This window comes from Aphelocoma coerulescens, chromosome 12 (genome assembly GCF_041296385.1).
Source record: "Aphelocoma coerulescens isolate FSJ_1873_10779 chromosome 12, UR_Acoe_1.0, whole genome shotgun sequence".
Classification (NCBI taxonomy): Eukaryota; Metazoa; Chordata; class Aves; order Passeriformes; family Corvidae; genus Aphelocoma; species Aphelocoma coerulescens.
Window position 1 is genome coordinate 19,532,153 of NC_091026.1, and position 19,250 is coordinate 19,551,402.

The 19,250-nt window shown below is 46.2% G+C and overlaps 1 protein-coding gene across 3 annotated transcripts in view; it reads left to right on the top strand.

Annotated features, from left to right (window-relative positions):
* Positions 1-19,250, top strand: part of LOC138117671 (contactin-4) — a 270,719-nt gene that overhangs the window by 12,357 nt on the left and 239,112 nt on the right. Inside the window, exon 1 of one of the 3 annotated variants that reach the window (XM_069028193.1) lies at positions 9,930-10,103. The exons of 1 other annotated variant lie outside the window; for it this stretch is intronic. The gene's annotated coding sequence lies outside the window, so the exon portion shown is untranslated. One more of the 3 variants, XM_069028194.1, reaches the window with a different exon arrangement.

The following is a 19,250-nucleotide window of genomic DNA, read 5'->3' on the forward strand; positions in this document are numbered from 1 at the left end:
ATTTATGGGGCTGTTTGTTTTCACTAATGACACAAGATACCAACTTCTTAAAAATTCTCAGAGCTACAAAAGTGGTCAGAGCAGCAAACATGCTTTGATCCCAAATGCCTTTTTTCCCTTCTCTGTATTTTTTATAATCCTTTGGCTCTTTGGGTCACGTTACAAGTTTAAACACTTCCTTATCCTTTTCTGGATCTGAACTTGTTTGGAAATCATAAATCTGTCTTTGAGGTGCCTTTGATGGCTTCGGGAAGGCAGTGGAGTGATGCTGTGGTGGTAGAATGGGTGGGCTGGATCCGGGGGAGCATTTCCAGCTCCCAAACCTGATGGCAAATTGGCCCAGCCCTTCGGAATCCTCAGTCATGGCCGAGTTCACAAACCTTTAAAACCCCTCCACATGTTCACAAGGCTGCTAACACAAACACAAAAGCACTGCGAGGGGGTTTTTTTCAGCCCAGTACTCCTGGCTGGAAATGAATTCCTGCTGTTGTCACCTCATTCATTATCCTCGTCATGAAGAAATAGGTGGTGCAGCCTTCTGCTGTGAAGGTCCCCCCGTTCTGTTCATCTCCTTAGCCACTGTCACTCATCCCCTTCATTCCTGAACCTTATCATTCTGTATTCCAGCTGTTGGATTTGATCCATCCATCATCTGTCAGTGACTTGTCAGAGACCCTGGACACTTCAGGATGCATTTTCCATACAGGTCCTGCCAGAGGAGAGGAATATTAAGCAGCGAGGGCTGGGCAAATCACACCCTTTTCCTTTTTTGCTGTGCTTCATCTTCAGATTAGCCTTTTTCAGCGCTTTTCCCCCAAAAGAGAAGCTGAGAATTTGCAATGGATCATTTTGGATTTGTGAGGAGCTTGTGGGTTTATTTCTATGGATGGACAAACCCTCCTGTCTCACGCTGAATTGATAAAACACATCGAGGAGAACTCTGCTCCTCATTATCCAAATAAAAGGAGGGTAAAACTTTGCCCACCGTTTTTCTTCAGCTGACTTGGTGATCAGTCTCAGAGAGAGGTTTCCATGGTGCACATGGTTTCCTTTTTCCAAGGACAGCTGTTTCCTGTGGTGCATTTGCTGCTATGGTGTTTAATGGTCACTGCTCTGCAGGTTGAGCAGTCACTCCCCACACCTTGGAGCTTGTGAATGCATTTCCAGATTTTAAATCAACATTAGCAGGGGGAAATCCATTATTTGCCCTGGGCTGTTTATGATTTTTAATTTTTTCATGCTGAAATACAGGTTATGCTGCAGGATCTGGCCTGTTCTAGCAGTCAGCTGTGTTATTTGATAACTTTGGGTATTGATTCCTTACATCACCTGCTCCTTACTCACTTATTATATTCCATTTCCGTTCCTCCTTCTTGCGTAGAAGTACAAAATGAAAACCTGGTAGCAGTTTCTCGCTTTATTCATTTTCCTTTTCCCTTTTGGAGCCTCATGGATTTAATTCCTTGTCTGTTTACTGAGGACTTTGCCTTTCTCCTTGAACAGGAAGATTCTGACTTGGGAACATTAAACTTTCAATAGAGATCATGTTAATAATATAAAAATATAGGGCCATACTTGTAGCTAAGCAATGTCCAGAGGATGCCCCATCCCTGGCAGAGTCCAAGGCTGGGTTGGACAGGGCTTGGAGCACCTTGGGATGGTGGAAGGTGTCCCTGCCCATGGAAGGTGTCCCTGCCCATGGCAGGAGGTGGAATGAGACAATCTCTAAGGTCCCTTCCAACCCCAACCACTCCACAATTCCATGATCCTTAACCAGCCAGGATGCAGCTGAATTTCCAGCATCACTTTCTGCACCTTTCCCTTTCCCTTGGCCCCACGAGTGTGACACTTGTGCACAGCCAGGGAGCCCTGGGAGCTCATTCCTGATGCCCAGGACTCCTCCCTGGCTCAGGCATTGGGGATGGACCTGCCAGGATCCATCGCTTCCCAGTTTGACATCTTATTATTCTTTCCATTCCCTCAGGAGGGAGAATGTCACAGCGTCATCCCGAGAGCCTGTTCCTTCTCCGTGACTTCCTCCAGGTCATTTCTGTGCTGGTGGTGGGAGGCTGGAGCCCAGGGATGCTGCTCCTCCCTGCCCCTTCCTGCTCTCCCACTCCCTGGGAAGCGCTGCCCTCGCTGGAATGCCGCCAGCTGTTGCTTCTTGCATTGTTTCATTTCAGCCCTGTGCTGAAATCCTCCTCTCTTGTTCCATCTGAAGTAATTAATTAGTCCAATTTCCATTTTTAAATTTAACTCAAGCTCGGGAAAAATTTGCCCGCCCTGCCAAAGTGCTGACATGTGTTTTACCAGAGATTTGTTAGGGAAGTCTTTAAAAATAATTCCCAGATAAAAGTCAAGTGCAGCGAACAAAATGCTCGAAATAATCTGAAGTAGCCCTGAATATTTGGTTTGTGTCGATGAAAAATGGGTAATGTGTTCTGGAGGGAAACAGGATGCAAGATTATTATTATTATTAATTTTCCTTAAACCTCTTGGGTTTGGCCTTGCTGCAGGAGATGCTCAACATCTCCCAAAGCAGTGAGATCTGGAGGTGAGATTTTGTACAGTATCATTAAACGCCTCAGCTCCTGGGTGACCTCACACCTTTGCTGAGCTGGTACCTCGGGGGATGTCACCCCTCCAGTGGGCACAGGTCACTGACCATGGATTCGGTGCTTTTTATCCACTTGCTGTGGCTACATAAGGACAAAGTGTGAAAAATCAGGAAGGAAATGATGTTTCCAAGCTCTGTGTTTAATCTCCAGGTGGTTCCATCCCGTGTATGCTCGGGCAGAGTGGTTCCTCGGCTGCCCTCGTTAGAGCTGTCCCTTTAAATGACTGTCACCGTGCCCTGACAACACTTAAGCCATTACCTTGTTAAATATTGCCTGCTTAAAACACATCTCGGGGTGATTTGACAAATGGCTTTCTTCAGTGTAATGTGGAAGAGGAGCTAAATGAGTTAGGAAATGTTAATGTGTCCATGTTCTTCCCAGATAACCAGTTGCCCTTGGGACAGTATCAATAAGTGGCATTTATGTGATATTATGAATGTGTTAATTATGCGTAGACAAAATAACGAGTAAGCAAAGGTCAAGGACAAATGCAGAAACACGCATCAAAGAGCTTCTAATATTTAAGTCATTACCATTATTGAATATTCAGCATCATTTAAATTCTGAGTGTCTTTTTCATTGCTTATTTTTCAGGCCGCAAACTGAACAACTTCGAGGGCTGTGCAAGTGTTTTGTGCCAAAACTCAGCACAGCTCCAGCAGTAGCTGGGCTGGTTTTCTCCATACCCTGGAGAACCACCAGGTGGAATTTGGGGTTGATTTCCTCTTGGAGATGTAACCTTGTGATGCTTTTTGCTCTAAATTTAAGATGAAGGAAAGGAGAACGTGGCCGTGCTGGTTGTTAAACTGCTGAACCTTGAAACTCGATGCAAATCAAAACAAAATGCTCCAGAGACCCTAAATACCCAACTTTGCCCCAGTTCACTGCGCTGCTCCTTATCACTGTGCTTTTACAAAGAACAGGCTGGAGAGTTGAGCCTTTGCTTTTTACTCCCAGCCATGAGGATAAAGCCCTTTTTGGCAGGGAATCTGCTGGAATCCAGTGGGTTTTGTGTCGTGAGGCAAGACAGAATTTAGCTGATCAATATGGCCATTAATTAGAATTAAAGGCTCAGCCATGATTTTTGCTTTTACATATTGACATCTGGCAAAACAGTTAAAAAGTCAGTGAGGGTCTAAAAGTTACTATCAGGTTACTCAGTGAGGAACAGCAGCGAAGCCTCCTCCATCTCTCAGGAACTCCTCTCGCAGGTGTCTGGAGAAATCTCCCTCCCAAACAAGCTGCTGTTCATACATGAAATATTCATGTTATGACATCAAACCATGCTGCACATTATTTCGGTGCAGTAGGCCAAAATTAGATTCACATTTTATTTTGCTTATAAATGCCTGTCAGAGTTGCTAAATCAGTTTGTCTTTGCTGTCTTGAAATGGTGTCAGTTTGAATTTCCTTCACGCTGCATATTGTTTTGGGCAAAGGCACATTCCTTCTCCATCCAACATGGAGTGCCTTGTGTTCTTTAAATAAAGCTGGAAAAGCCCAAGAATTAAGATTATTTTTAAAAAAGCCCTCTCTGGGGTGGCAGCTTGGCCTTTTTTAAGGTGATAGAGAAGCTACCAAATACTGATGCATCGTGATAGTTGACTTTCCCCATGTGCAAATATCACTTTATGGATTATTTAATGGTTGTAGGGTATATAACAGGGCATCCTGGACTCTTGTGCTGATGGAAGTAGAGAGAAGCTTTGAGCAGCAGGTTATGAGTTCCTCAGTACAGCTGAGGAAGAATCAGATGATTCCATGGTTGTAACTACCCTGCTCCAGGGAGGATCTGCATTCTTCAGACTGGACCAGTGGGGCTGGGGAGGAATTAGAGCAGGAAGGAGGATTTAGGGGTTTGTCTGAGCTGTCTTAAGGCACAAACCCCAGTGAGCAGCCCTCAGCTCCCTCAGCCCACTCCCTGCCATGCACAGGCAGCTGACAGGGCTGTGACCTCGTCCTTTAGCTCAGGAGCCAGGGGAATTCATTCACTGTTAAGATTTTTGGTGCTCTGATACCCCATTCATGCATAAATAATCTCATCTTAGTTATCCTGATGCTAAAAAAAAATTTTAAAAGCTTCTGTCCCCAGTCTGCCAGATATTTGCATTAGAAATATCCCATCAGAGGAGCTGTGCATGCTTGAAAGCATCCATTATCTTCTCCCCTCTCCCCTGGGTTCCTGTCTGCCCCCTGTGCCTGCGGCTCCATCCCTGCGGGCATCGCTGCCAGCTGTGCCCCACGCTGCTCCAGCCCCAGGGTCTGCCATGGAGACAACACAGATCTCCTCACCAGCCACTTGGGGGGATATTTACATGTTTCTTTATTATTTAAAACCAGCCTTTGAAACTTTACCCTTCCTCCTTTTCCACTCTAAGTGCTGCTGAAGTTTTTTCACACAAAAGCGCCGCTGTCTTGTGATTTTTTAATTCCCCTGGATTTCCCTTGGTCTTTTAGCATCATTCTTTTGAGTTAATACCAGTAGGTTTTGTAGAGCAGGGGTGAGTAGTCTGTGTAAAGTAAAGGTGTATAGTTTGTGTAAGGTAGGAGTATGTACTTCGCTGATGCTGCTGTTTTCATACTTTGAATAACATCAGCATCTAATTCATAATCTAACAGTATAATTAATTTAATGGAATATGATCCAAAAAAGCATAGCAACTGAGGTATAAATCCTTGGGATTACCCTCAGCAGTGCCTGGGGGATGTCCAGCAGGTCTGGAGCGAGGAGCAGAGGCTGGATGAGCACAGACCAGCACAGTTCCCACAGTGGGAACTGGTGAGGAGCTGCAGGTCCTGCACCCCTTGCCTCCAACTCCACTCTCATCCTCTCTCTCCTCCTTTTGAGATCCCTGGAGTGCCCCTGTGCCTCCTTGATGTGCTCCCAGTTGTTTTCAAGCACCTGCTTTTAAGCTAAAATCCCCTCTGCAAAGCTCCCCCCAGCCCGGCCAAACCCCCGCACGGCTCTTCCCGAAAAGTGAGGCCCTCGTGATGAGCTCCTGCATTTTCCATTAGGAGAAACCTCCCAAAAAGATTCTTTTTCCCAATGATTTCTTGAGAGCTGGCAATCTCCTGCATCACTTCTTATACAGAAATGGTTCTTCGAGGTGTTTTGCTCTGGTAAGTGCAGCCTTGGAGCTGGTTTGTCACCATTTCCAGCCTGAGGGCTGGTGGTGTATTTCTTGCTCAGGTCACCTCATTTTTTGTGTGCTTCTGTATTTTCCTGCCTGCCTTTGTGGGTTTTTTTGGTCTATTCCTTTGGGGTCCGAAAGTCTTTGAGCTTGAACAATGTGACTGATCTGAGCTGTGTTTTAATCCAATGATAAATAGTTAATTTTGGAGGTTTAGGTTGACAGCAAAGCCACCTTGGAGTGTCAGGCTGCGAGGAGACTTCAGTTTCCTTCTCTGATCAGATAAGGAGCAGATATTTCCTGTAAGTCCTCCCCCAGTGCTCCAGTCCTACCATTAGAGCACTAAGTCAGATACATGACACCCAATTTCACAGTAATTCCTGAGGAAAAAGCACATTATATTTTTTTAATGGGCTTCCCAGGACTTATTTTGTTTCTTCCTGATAAATATGAATTCCAGTGAGTTCATCTGAATTCTGACCTTCAGATGCACAAAGGTCTGGGGGTTCTGAAGCAAGAATATGGTCTTTAAAATCATGTGCTCTCCATGTGAATGCTGTCTTCTCTTCCCATGAAATTCTCATGGAGTGCAGGAATAAAACCACTTTGAGTGCTCCAAAATTCATCGGTGTGTTTATTACGAACCACTCACATCTTGCAGAAATGCTATTTGTGTCAACATGACCTGTGCCAACCTTTTCCTCTCCAAGTGGCTTTGTTTGGATTGTGTGCTGCCTGTAGGATCATCGCTTCTCTTCGTCTCCTTTTCCTCTGATTGCCAAGGAACGCCAGGCACATCCCAGAAACTTCTCCTAATGTGCTGCACCAGGCCTTCCCGAGCAACCTGGCTGAATAAATATCCATTGAATAACTGGAGAATGCATTCAGATTCTTTTTATTTTGATTTATGTTCTATCTTCCTACCTGTGCATCTCCCAGAGTAATTGCCAGTTTTCACCTCCTACAGAAAGATATAATAGAGCTGAAGAATAAGTAAAATGTGCTCTGTTTCTCCCTCTCTCTCTCCCTTTTGTAAGGGAGCCTTTATACTCTCACACTCATAATTTGCAAACTGAAAATCAGCACCTCATTCCCAGCTGGCCTTGCTGGAAGGAGCTGCTTGGATGCTTCCTGTGTGCCCTGTCCTTGTGCCAATGCCAGCACAGGGACACCTGGACACGCAGCCCACTCTGCTGTGTGACATCAGGGTGTCCCAAATGCACAGGGAGCTGGGAGCCAGTGTGTTCCCTGTCCCAGAGCTGGTGTCCCCTATCCCAGAGCTCGTGTTCCCCATCCCAGAGCTGGTATTCCCTGTCCCAGAGCTCATGTCCCCTGTCCCCTATCCCAGAGCTGGTGTTCCCCATCCCAGAGCTCATGTCCCCTGTCCCCTATCCCAGAGCTGGTGTTCCCCATCCCAGAGCTCATGTCCCCTGTCCCCTATCCCAGAGCTGGTGTTCCCTGTCCCAGAGCTGGTGTCCCCTATCCCAGGGCTGGTGTCCTCCATCCCAGAGCCTGTATTCTCCGTTCCAGAGCTCATGTCCCCTGTCCCCTATCCCAGAGCTTGTGTTCCCCATCCCAGAGCTCACGTTCCCTGTCCCAGAGCTGGTGTTCCCCATTCCAGAGCTGGTGTTCCCCATTCCAGAGCTTGTATTCCCCATCCCAGAGCTCATGTCCCCTGTCCCCTATCCCACAGCTTGTGTTCCCTGTCCCAGAGCTGGTGTCCCCTATCCCAGAGCTTGTGTCCTCCATCCCAGAGCTGGTGTTCCCTATCCCAGAGCTCATGTCCCCTGTCCCCTATCCCAGAGCTGGTGTTCCCCATCCCAGAGCTCATGTCCCCTGTCCCCTATCCCAGAGCTGGTGTTCCCCATCCCAGAGCTCATGTCCCCTGTCCCCTATCCCAGAGCTGGTGTTCCCTATCCCAGGGCTGGTGTCCCCTATCCCAGGGCTGGTGTCCCCTATCCCAGGGCTGGTGTCCTCCATCCCAGAGCCTGTATTCTCCGTTCCAGAGCTCATGTCCCCTGTCCCCTATCCCAGAGCTGGTGTTCCCCATCCCAGAGCTCATGTTCCCTGTCCCAGAGCTGGTGTTCCCCATTCCAGAGCTGGTGTTCCCCATTCCAGAGCTTGTATTCCCCATCCCAGAGCTCATGTCCCCTGTCCCCTATCCCACAGCTTGTGTTCCCTGTCCCAGAGCTGGTGTCCCCTATCCCAGAGCTTGTGTCCTCCATCCCAGAGCTGGTGTTCCCTATCCCAGAGCTCATGTCCCCTGTCCCCTATCCCAGAGCTGGTGTTCCCTCTCCCAGAGCTGCTGTTGCCACGCTCCACCACCAGCCGCTATCCCTGCTCCTGCCAGCACCCAGCTCTCCCCGGATCACCCGCCGTGTCCCCGGGATGGGTGGCAGGCTCCTCTCTGTCACCTGGCAGAGGGTGCAGGGGCTGGCTGCTGCGTGGAGCACCTCTGTGTGTTGGGGAAGGGCTGTGTGAGATCTGAGAGCTCCTGAAGCGCTGCTCTCACAGCTCTGCAGGGGCCTTTGCCTAATCTCACCAATAATAATAAGGTCACCTGGGTGCAGCAGGAGCTTTCCATCAATTAGTGCAGCCACGCTCCTAACGAGCCATGTCTAATCACACGTGTTTAACCCCCAGGTGACACAGCCCGGCTTGCTGCCTGACCTGCAGGTCCCAGAGGCGAGAATTTCGTATTTTGTAAGCAAAAAATGTAATATTAATAAAGATTTCCAGTGGAGTGTCCCTGTCTTCTGCACAAGGACTGCACTGTAGGTATGGAATGGTTTGGGTTGGAAGGGACCTCAAAGCCCATCCAGTGCCACCCCTATGGGCAGGGACACCTCCCACTGTCCCAGGCTGCTCCAAACTCTCTCCAACCTGGCCCTCATCTTCCACCTGACCCCTCAAGGAAACAAAACCTTTTCTTGTGAACCTTTCCTTCCCACATCGGGCAAAACACGAGCTCCAGGTGACCTCACGTGCTGCTCACGGTGGGATTTTCTCAACTTTCTGCTTCCCTGTGGCCATAAACGTGGGAAGACCTCAGTGCATGTGGAGGGGGTCTCTCACTCACCACAGATATCTGTGACCCCCCCTCTCTCTGCCTCTGCTGGGTTAGGTCAGGGGTTAGTTTAGGCTTTGCATTTGATCTCCGTTCAGCTCTGCAGCATCAAGAGAGAGCCTGACCTGTGCACCTTTGATCACTCTTCCAGCTCAGGATATTCTGTGATTCTGTGCAGATCCCCCAGGTTTTGGCTTGGAAGGGTGTGGTGGTAAAGCTGTGACACAGGGGAAAAGCATTCACATGCCAGAAAGGATTTTCAAAGCTATCAGAGTGTTTGGTTTGGATTTACAAATTACTGACAAAAAAAAAAAGAAGTGTCACGGTTCTAGTTTGAAATAACAACTTTTCCCCTCACAAAATGGCATGTTATGTGAGCCCACGATAATCCTGCATCATTGTGGCTCCCAGCAGGGAAAAAATAGTCATAAAATTACCATTCTGCTTGAAATTCACTCTCTGAACACCCTGAAAATCCTGAAGATCTCATGTAGGGATGCATTCCAGTGCTGCTTAAGCAGGAGATTCCTCCAGATTGTCCAGTCCTTGAGCACTTTCCATTGGATCTGTTCATGTTTCAAACCTGTGGAGTGCTCATGTGTCATTGGGAGGTGTAAAAACCTCAGAAACAATTAAGACCTCAGTTTCTAATAACCCTTCTGGCACCATTTTTACCTTTATTGAGGAAATAATAAAAAATTAGCCATTTAGGTTACAAAATTGGCCTCTTTTTGCACGCTGCAGTTGTAATTTCAATCAGCACATGCCTTAACAGCCCTAGGAGGAATTCATTATTTCTGTAGCCACAGCATGGTGTCCTTTCTCCTTCCACTTGGACTACATTTCTTGCCATTTGCAGGATAAAGTTTGAAAAGTTTAATTATAGAATGGAAAAGAAAGGGTCGTGAAACAGAAAGCAAAAAAAAATCTCCACTCTTGCAGATTTGTTATAAATGGTTAAGGTTGGCCGTGATGTTCTGAGGGATTATAAGAAAGGACAGGTTGTTGCTCTCTTCCTACCTTGTATTGCCACGTAGCTGCCTAATTTGGCATTAATTAAGTGTTAAATTATCTGCAGGAGTTCTGGCTTTTAGGTCAGGTGCATTTAAGCCGAGCTGTCCCCTCATCAGTGGTGACAGCAGGGCTAAAACCAAGCCGCGAGTCAGGTTTAGTGACCACAAAGCCGAGCCTAGGAACTGCTGCACGCCATCCCAAATCAGCCCGAGAGGCTCGGAATGAGTAATAAAACCCATCCTCAATGTGGGAAGAAATAAACATCATTACAAGGTCAGTGCTGCTAAATTGCTGTCCTCGCTGTATCATCGAAAGTAATGAGAAACACCTTCAACCTCACAGAGGAGTCAATCGAAAATCAGCAAACAACCACCGCAGACATCCTTTTTTTTCCAGCAGCAAGCAGGGCTGAGGTCTGGGATAACACAAACACTCGCACCCAGGCACGCACAACCTTTCGGGAGAGGACAAACGCATCCCAGTAATCAGCAAAGCCACCCACTGCTGTTATTTTATCAATAGATGGTGGATTTGCCTTCTGCGTGTTGGCGAAATAATGAAAAAATCCCGGGATTTGGAAGGCGTAAAATTGCAGCCAATTTATGTTTATAGCCGGAGCCGGTCACACAAGTGCCGGTAAATGGAGTGCCGGATGGAGCTGAGAGGAGAGGGAAATGCGAGGGGAGAGAAGGGGGTGGAAATTCCTCTCTCCGGAGCTCATCAGAACTCAGTGTCCTGCTGCCAGCAGCGTTCCAGATAACGCAGGGATGGGAATTACAGGAGAATTGCGTCGGAAATAGCAGCAAAGGGGGCGTGTGCTGGCTGAAAACATTGTCACCTCCTGCCTGCCGCTGTCACCCGGGTGGGTACCACCTGTAACACCTCCTTTTACCTATTGATGGAGGGAAAACTCCGCCATTGGCTCTCACACCTAGCAGCCAACGCGGCATTCCAAACGTAATCGCTCTAATTTGCGATTGTAAACCTCCTGTTATCAATTAATTTGCATTGTACGAGGAGCTATCTGATTATCTTTGTGCGGCGCTGTATTTACGGTGCGATTTAATTGTGAGTAATTAGCACGTAATTGCGGAGGGTTATTTATAGCCGGTAGAGAAAGGGGTGTATTTATGTGCAGTTAAAATAATTGCAGCTGAGAGCAAATCTTTTGACTTTTCCTCCTTTTGGATGCGTCTGACAGTTTGTCTGGCCAAAATTATTGTCTGGGTAAAGCGGGGACTCCTTGGGATGGGTTTGGTTGACTTCCCTTTGACATTTAAAGACATTTTCTCTGCCTCCTAATCCCACCCTGCCCTTCCTTGAAAAGGGGGTCTGTCGCAGGGCTGGGTCGGGGCAGGATGGATCCCGGTGAGCCGGTGACCTCCGTGCCTGGCACGGGTGAACGCTCCCAGTGTAGCAGCTCTAACACAAAGCATTACCCCATTACAGTAATTCCCACTCAGGGTGTACTTCGTGAACGCCCTCAAGGGCAATGGTGGCTTTCATGTCCAGCACTAGTGATGATGATTTTATTCCCCTTGCTGCCATCCTCAGCCCTCCACCACCCCTCTTAGGCTCCACTTTACAGCCACAGCCGCTTCTCAGCCTCCGGAATTTGTCCTTTTAAAAGAAATCCAGTGTTTTCTAAGCATTAGCATTGCAGAGGAGCTCTGATTTGCAGCTGAGGGGTTTTGTCCTCCCTGGGTCTGGGATGTGTCTGCTGGGATGGAGAAGGGAGATGCCCCACGCTGCTGCTTGCTCAAGGCCACTTCCTTAGCATTTGGGGATCTCTAATCGGAAGGCCTGGGAGAGTATTTGGAATTCTGAGTAGCACCAAGGAGATCTCATGGGATAGTCTCTGTCTCCTCTAGGGCTGGAGCTGCTGGGGCCTGGGTAATGAGGGGCTTGGCTCTGCTTCAGCTGCTGAGACCCCCGAATTTAAAAAGATTTTCTCTCTGCTCAAAGGAGAGCATCTTTTCAGTGCTCACTGCTGCTTCTGCATTCAGCAAAAGAGCTCCCAGGCACGGCACTGCCAGAGTCCCGTTGTGCAGGAATGAGATGCCGTGGGATCATCTCCTGTAGGGCTGACGGAGCAGCTCGGGAGCTGCCTCTCCTGTCCCACATAAGGCTCCAGTGGGAATCAAAGCCACGTTTCCACTCATTTTCTTCCTCTTGGAGCATTTCTCTACTCCAGCATTCCCAGCCAGGTGGAAGTAATGAAGAGTGTTAATGGTGCAGCTGGGCAGGGTTGGGTGGGCTGACACCCACCTGGAGCAGGGGGAGGAGGTGGGGCTGCAGGAGCTCTTTATAGAAGGTGCTGGTGGAGAACCCCAGACTCTGCTGGTCTGAGCTGTGGGGCAGAGCAGAAGGGGCTCCCAGGACCTGTCCTGGCTTTGTTGAGTCGGGGGGAAGCTCTCAGGGGGGTGCTGGGGGGTCTTTAGGGAGTTGAGGAAGGTGGTGGAGTAAGAATTTGGCTTGAAGGGAGCATCTGTCTCTGTGAGGATTAGGGCTGGGTGGTTGTTCTGGTCAGGGCCAGGCTCTGTGTTTGTTTGTGCCTTTGGTGAGCTCTGTTTCACACAACTTTATTTTCCCTCCCCCAATACCTCCTGTGCGGGTCCCTTGCTAAAACTGATGTTGTTATGTAGATAATACTTTGGTCTCTTGAAAACGAGGCTCATGTGGATCATCTTGGGGTGCTGTTGCCCCCAGGAAGGTGTCTCTAACATCTACTGGTTTTCTCCCTTGGAAATAAGGATTATTTTGTATTGAGAACAATCTTGGAGCTGGGTTCTCCTGCTTTAGGATTTATTTGCATCTTGGGTTGCAAACCATGAGCATCACACTAATGATGGTGGTCAGCTGAGTTTGGGTGTCAGAACCTTAGAGGATATTTTAGTTAAGTCCTGACCAAACTCTACAAAAGCACAGTGAGTTCTTTTCTATTGCTGGGCTGGAGTAGTTGTACATAAAGAAAATTTACTCAGTGCAAAGCAGCCTCACAGTGTTTTTCACTGGAGCTTTTGCTTTGTGTGTTCCTGTATCTCCCTTCTGTGGCATTTACTGCTTAATTCTTTCCATTCTATTACATCTATTTATGTATTTGTATTTTTACATTTCTGTTTCCATGCATTTTATTAAGCCTATGAAAAGAATACTGAAAAGAAAAAGGAGCAGTTTCTCTTTCTTAAATAGCAACCTCTTTTAGACACTTGGGCCATTTCCCTGTGTCTTGATCCATTACTCAGAGCTCTGGGGGTGATCAGCCAGGAGTTTTTTCCCCAAAAGAATCCCCCTGAAACTCCTACTTTGAGATGGCCCAACCCAAACCATGAGCTGCTCTACCTTTGAGGATTGGTTAATGTCTTTAATGTGGCACAGAAGTGATCAAACTCAATTTATCAGATGTTTAAATAGTCAGGGGGGAGGGGGAAATTGGGTTTGTTCATCAAAGTAGGTACAGAATGTTTACAAAACCAGGTGAGCTTCAGGCTTGTGGCTCTAATTCCAAGCAGCTGAATCCCTGAGCAGCCTCATCCCACGGAGTGCTGGCTCAGGCTGAGGTTTCTGTGGATTAGGGAGTTTATGACCTGTGTAAAAATGTCAAGTCAAACAGCTGCCTACTAAATAATTCAGCATATTGATAGAATGATGGCTTTGAAGATGGAGATGTTGGATTTAACTCTTTCAGAAGGGGCAGTGGATCTGCTGCACTTGGCTCCAGCTGGGTCCTGGCAGGATCCCTGGTGTTCCGTGTCACCTTTGAGCAGAGGATTCCAGTAGAAATAAAAGTGAGAGCTAAAATTGATTTGACACCAATGGGAATTTTTAAGTAAGTGCATTTTTTAGTAGAACTGGCTAGAAGACCCAAAATCCTAGGAAAAAAAAATGGGTTTATTTGCAGAATCCTCAAACTTTTTTGTTTTGAAAAGGAAAAACTATAACCAACTTATTTTTTTTCAGGAAGAGCAAATACACTTGTCAGAATCAGAACTTTTATAAAATTTGCTTTCTCCTTAAGATATTTGTAGGAAAAGATTGAGCTGCCCAGCTTATTTTCTCTTGAACACTTTCTAGGCAGCTTTGTTGCAGTAATAGAGACTTTGGACCTAAAGCCAGGCTCTGATTTATGTAGGTGTAACAAAACTCTTTGGTGACTTTCTGCTTTACCTTTTAAGCTTTGCTTAACCCCAGGCTTTAGTTAAATACGTTATTTAAAAGATAAAAGGCACAAAGGGGGGGAGAAACCTTTCAATTTTTGAAAGTTTCCAGTGTCTGAGTGCTTGTCTTGGTAAAGCAGATGTCTCAGCATGTTTCATGTGGGATAAAGATACAATGTATTTACACTTGTGAAATGTGAAAAATAGATTTATACCACCTCAGAGAGCCCTCGTTACTTTATGAAGCAGCATATTTACTTAAATGCATTCTTGGATAATGTTATACTTTCTGTAGATACCTTGAACAGCAAAATTCCTATTTCTTAGGAAGAAGTAAATTGCAACTTTGTGCTGGTTTCTCTCCCTAAACCAGAAGTGTTTTTGAAGTTTGGTTGTTTTCATTTAGCATCAAAAATTGCTTTTTCATTTGGTTTCCTTTTTTTTGCGATTCCTGATGCTTTGCCGGTGTTGACAGCTCTGTGAGGGGATTTCTACAGCCAGCTTGGACCCCCTGAATATCAGTGGGGTCAACATGGGACTCAGGGATGTGCCCTGCCCATGGCAGGGGGTTGGAATGAGCTGATCCTTCAAGTCCCTCCCAGCCCAATCCATTGTGTGCTCCTGAGCTCGGGTTTCTCCTGGAGGAGCTGTTGCCCACACAATGTGCTTGGCTGAGTCTTTTATCCTGATTTTTGGATTCTTGAGTTGCCAAGTTCCCATTCTGACCTTCCCAAGCGGGATTTTGGCTGCTCTTGAGGGGTTGTGATCCTCAGACTAGTCTGTCTGTGATTCCCAGCCCTCCTCCTTGCCTGTGATCTCAGGGAAGCTTAAGAGAGCATCACCCCAGTAAAACAGAGCTGCTGGGAGCCTTGTAAAAGTCTGCCACCCTTATTGTGTTCTTCCTGCTGAAATTGGTTGAATTTCAGCTTTGGGTGCCAAAGGATCAAGACAGGAGTGCCAGGCACTGGGAACAGAAAAGAGCTGAGTGGCTAAAAATCAAAATATCCTGGGCTTTTAAAATGGTTTTAAATGGTGTTGGTACTAAAACAATCCAAGAACTTGGAATTGTAGAACATCTTGAGGTGGAAAGGACCATAAGGATCATTGAGTCCAACTCCTGGCCCTGAACAGCCCCAGGAATGTCCCAGCTGGTCCATCTGCAGCAGCTTCAGCCCCTGTGGAAGGTGCTGATGTGACCCACGAGGGTGCAAACACACCTGGGCTGCTTCAGAACCCAAATTATCTCTGTCCCCATGGGCAAACCAGAGGGGAAATTGTTGATCCGATCTCTCTGCAGCAGTGGAACACAATGAAGGGAAAGAAGAGTAATTTATTCATATATATAAAAGAGAAAGGGATTTTGGCAAATCCTATGCTTATTATATTTCCCTTTCTTTTCCTCTAATTTTCCCTGCAAATAATCCTGCTTATTCATGATGCTGCTGCAATAATTGAACTCCTGGAGGGAGAGGAGGGGGGAACAAAGCTCTCCATCTAAATTACTGCTTGAGACCTGTTCTGTTTTGACAGATGTCAAGGCTGGGGAGCTGAGCTCGTTGTGCTGTTGGCATGAGAAGGGCTCAGCATCACTGGGATGCAGACTGAGGGCCTGCTGTGCTTCTCAATGTGGACAGATTACATTACAGCCCCGTTCTCTCTGGAGGTTTGTTTCCTTCCCCCAGTCATAACCTACTGACTCTGGGGGAATAGAGAGAGAAAACACTCCCTGGCTCTTTTGCAGAGTGTTGCTGCAGGAGTGGGATGAGAAAGGGAGGTAACTTCCTGCAGGACAAAAAATCCTCGTGGTCTTTTAGTGTTTCTGTGGAAATTCAGGAAGACAATGTTAGTTAAATTAGGAGAAAGCTGAAGGAAGCAATTTGCTTCTGTCCATGAAGCTCCTCTGGTTTTACATTTAGTATTTAGAGTGTGCTGGTTGTGGGTGATAAATACACGTGGCCTTCACTAAAATCTCTTGGTTTTAGTGAGTGTTTTGAAAGTATTTTCATCTGGCTGTTCACGACTTGTCTATTTCTATACATTTTTTCTGAAAAATAAAATGAATTATGTGGTTTGTGGGCATTAAAGAGATGATATTAAAGGAAATAAATGGATTTTCTGGACTTCTGTCTTCATGTGCTGCTTGCACTTGTCACACATCAGGGACAGTCCCATCTCTGCCACCTTTCTGGTTTATTTCAGATGGGCTGGTGGAAATGACAAATTAAAAACTTTTCCTTTCTGCTTTTGTTACTTCCTGTAGGTTTTGGCCTTGAACTCGCCTTTAGTTGCTATCTGTTGCTCCTAAATACTGAGATTTTTTGGGTGCATTAATGACTTAATTTATAAACCATAATTTAGAAGGAACTTACCTTAGGAAAGGTTGTATTTTATTGCCAGTTTTTCAATATTTTGGGGTATTTTATGAATCCTCTGGAAGAAGTGTTTGGCTGAGATGCAATTTCCTAGCATGGATTGCTGATAAATGATGGAATTACTGTGCCCAAGAAGTCCTGGATGCTTTTTGCAGGGAAGGGAGGTTTATTGTGCCCTGATCACTACTGACATTCTCCTGCTTTTGGGAAGGTTTTTGGGAGGCTTTTGCTGATGCTGTGTCAATTTTATTACACTTAGCTGCTCTCCTTTGTGCTCACTGCTTAGAGCTGCTGAATAAGGTAAAAACATCAATATTTCTGGTAGTTCATGTATGATTTTCCTGCTCTCAAAATCCTGGATATTATCACCTTTTCCAGCTGGCTCTTAATGTCAAGGTGGCTTTTGTGGGTATTGCTCCCAGATTTCCTTAGTGGCATCCAGGACTTGCTAAATAATTGTCTTAAAGGTTGATAATGCAACAGCTCTGTTCAGTTATAATTCAGAATTTTTAAAAACAAGAGGTTTTTCTCAAGTTGGGGTAGAGGTTTTCTTGGGTATCCACTCCCTTTCCAGTGGGACATTTGCTCTCCTGGCTTTATCCGGGGCTCTTGGTGAGACTCCAGAGTTAATGTGCCTCTGCTGGTTTCCAGAGCATGAATAAATAGGGATAAATAGGGAGCAGTGAAACTTCAGCTCCACCCCTTTGTTGCCCAAGACAACAGGTTTAAAAAAATAAAATACAAAAAGAAAAATGCTGCTTGTGTTGAGGCACTGCTGGGGTGAGCAGGCTCACCTGGCCCTGAGCCTCCCACCCCATATCCCCCCCAGGTTATGTTGAGAAGCTGCAAATCTTTGAGACTTTCTATCCAGGGTTTCAAGCTTTGATTTTTATTTTTTTGTGTGTATGTTATCGTTGTCACATCTCTGCTCAGCCAACTTTGATCCGTGCTGATGGAACAGAGCAATATGAAGTTACATCTCTTACTCATCCTGTTGCTTTTCCACGTGAAAGAATGGGGCTGAGCACCTGGCAGTGTCTGTTTTGTGGCTGATGTGGCCACATTCAACTTCAAACCCCTCTGCAGCCTCCCTGTGTCTCTGCACTGCCTGACCTACTTGTGCAACTTCTCAGCAATTCTTCAAAGAAACCAGCTTGGAAGGCAGTAGACCTTGTTTTTTTGGAGAACATGGTGTTGAGGGAGGATGTGGGCGATCTGAAATGTCTTCGGGTTTGCAAGGACAAGGAGCAAATTAAGAAGAAGCAAAACAAACAATTTAATGGTGATGGAGCTGCAGCTCCAGTGAGGAGAGGCTGTGGGCGTACATCCATTTTATCTCGCTGCACAAGATGATTCCTCACCACAGAAGGTCATAAAAATCTCACTGCTGAGTACTGGAAGATAATTTTGCTAAAAGTTGGAAATGTTTTATTAGCAGTAAATATTTAAGGCCTTCATTTACAGCAATCAGGGGACTGGGAGTACATACCTTAGCTTGCAAATAAGCACGGAATTGTCACCTCAGATAAAAACTGAATGGTAAAACCTGGGAAATGAACTGTCAGGGCTGCTAATTATTATGTGTTGTATAGACATTAATTACTCAGTGCCTGATTTGCTTTTTTTTATGGGTGACCTTTCCTGTTTGGTGCTTTGTAATTGGTTGCAGGTGATTAGAGAGATTTCTGATCACTTGGAATTTTTGCTCCTGGCACTGCAATCCCAGTAAGAAAACCTTTAATAGAATGGAGGGATGGGAACAAGAAATGAAGGGGAGCTGGTGGTGGCCTCCCTTCCCTGGCAGGTGTAGCTGGTTGAGTTCTGCTTAAGCTCTCATGCCAAGATGTGGCATTGGACACCACTTCTGCTCTGTGCCATCAGCTGAGACAGGCTTTGGCCAAGCAGAAAGGGTGGAAATACAGAAGTTTTAGAAGATCCCACCAGTTTTTGTAGAGCTGTGGTGGGATTCTCTCGGAGCACGGGCTGGGAATGGCTTGGGGAGCCCACACAGCCTGAGGACAAGGAGTGAAGTTGGCTCTTGTAGAGCTTTAGAGCTGCTACACTGACACCTCGTTAAAATTAAGATGATAAACCTGCAAGTGCTTGTGGTGATGGTGACTAAAATGTGGTTGTTTCCTCAGAGAGGAGCTGGTACAACCCATCCCTTTCTGCTGCTTGGAGAATGAAATGGAGATGCTTTATGTTGGTAGCAAAAACCACAAGCCCAAAACGTGACTGTGTCAGAAGAGAACTGTCCCTTTGTGTCATCAAAGCCTGACAAGTTCAGTTGCAATAACCTCGGGGAAGTTGATGGGCTCTATGCAAATGAGGAGAGGATCTCTTAATCAGCAGTTTGGAGAGACAGAGGCATCACTCAGACAGTGAAAACCAATTTAATTTGTGTCATTACTCTGCATTTAAAGTAGGAAGGTGATGAACACATCATCCTCCCCAAGTACAGCTCCTGGAGTTCTCCTGGGCTTTTTCCTGATACATGGACTCTCCACCTGAATCTCTGTGGGGAAACAGCTTTGGGAGAATGTCTTTCAAACAGGTGTCTCTTCTCTGTGCGGTCAGTAAGAGGTTTTTTTTGCAATCAGTAAAGGTTTTTTTTGATAGGGACAGAAAAGTAATTTTAAGTATCAGACGACAATTTAAAGGGTTATGGACCTTACAAGCTCTGTTTAGGAATCAGCTGGTGAATCCCTTTGACCTGTGTGGCTGCATGTTGATAATAAATCTATAGACACCAGAGTTGTTTGGAGAGATTGTTGGGGAATCTCAGTGTTCCTTTCGTTTGTGAAACAAATGACAACGAACAAATGGAACTGTGAAGCCTGAAAATCCAATATGAATTTGTAACCCTCATCCCCACTTGATGAGACCAAATA